The following is a 933-nucleotide window of genomic DNA, read 5'->3' as shown; positions in this document are numbered from 1 at the left end:
GAATTAGTTTCTTCAACATATTTTATTTCTATTGAAATATTTTTCAAACTTGCTCGAATTAAATAGTCATCAATTAAGTTGTTATCTGATTTTTATTTTAATTTTAATGAATATTAAAACTCTTTATTGTTTATTTTATTATTTTATATTGAATATATCATTAACAATATGCCTATATTTTATCTCACTAAATATCAACAACTACATAAGAAACATTTTTCTTGATAACACTCAATATATTCAACTCAAAACGGTCATTAATAAATGTACATTCATGTTGATAAATAATTATTACCATCATAATAAATAATTAGACATATATCATAATGAATAGTAGTAATAATCGATTAGTTTTGAATATTCATAGTCTCACCAAAAGCAATATCATGACCAGAAGACAGACGATTCGAAAATAGGAAATATTTTAATATTTGTGTGGTGCTTCTGAATCGTCTTTGGGTCTGTGTTTAAATTAGGTAAATAAAAAATAATAATAAAATAGAAGAATAAAAAGAAGAAGGCCCCGTAGCACAGTCGGTAGTGCATCGTACTTATAGGAAAGAGAAATGCGAGGGTCGCGGGTTCGATCCCCGCCGGGACCATTTTCTTTTTCTTTTTTTTATTTATTTTCTTAATTAAAATTATCAAATTTAAATACAATCAAAACATAATTAACTATCAAATGAGAATATTATAATTTACAAATGTATAAGGATTAATCAACTTAACAATGGCTTCGAATTAATTAATGATAAAAACTTATTAATAATGAAGAAGTAATAATCATAAAATTAGTCATATTGTATAGATAAATAAATTAAAGAATATACTTTTCATTATTATACTTAGCGTTATTGTTCCAAGTTGGTGTATTAAGAAATAATCAGAACAATTAACTTCAAAAATATTTTTAATTATCATTATAATTAATCT

General features: G+C 23.5%; 1 non-coding gene across 1 annotated transcript, besides 2 other annotated features; it reads left to right on the top strand.

The window, feature by feature from the left end:
- Positions 1 to 165: a repeat region.
- Positions 166 to 324: 159 nt separating this feature from the next.
- Positions 325 to 463: a repeat region.
- A 56-nt stretch (positions 464 to 519) lies between these two features.
- On the top strand, positions 520 to 602 carry EHI_163010. Its single transcript has one exon. It is a non-coding gene; the product is annotated as a tRNA-Ile (tRNA).
- Positions 603 to 933: the final 331 nt, after the last annotated feature.

This window comes from Entamoeba histolytica, genomic scaffold (genome assembly GCF_000208925.1).
Source record: "Entamoeba histolytica HM-1:IMSS scf_1104750518761 genomic scaffold, whole genome shotgun sequence".
In the NCBI taxonomy this organism is placed as follows: Eukaryota; Evosea; order Mastigamoebida; family Endamoebidae; genus Entamoeba; species Entamoeba histolytica.
Note: the sequence above shows the minus strand (reverse complement) of the source record. Positions and strands in the feature narration are given on the sequence as shown.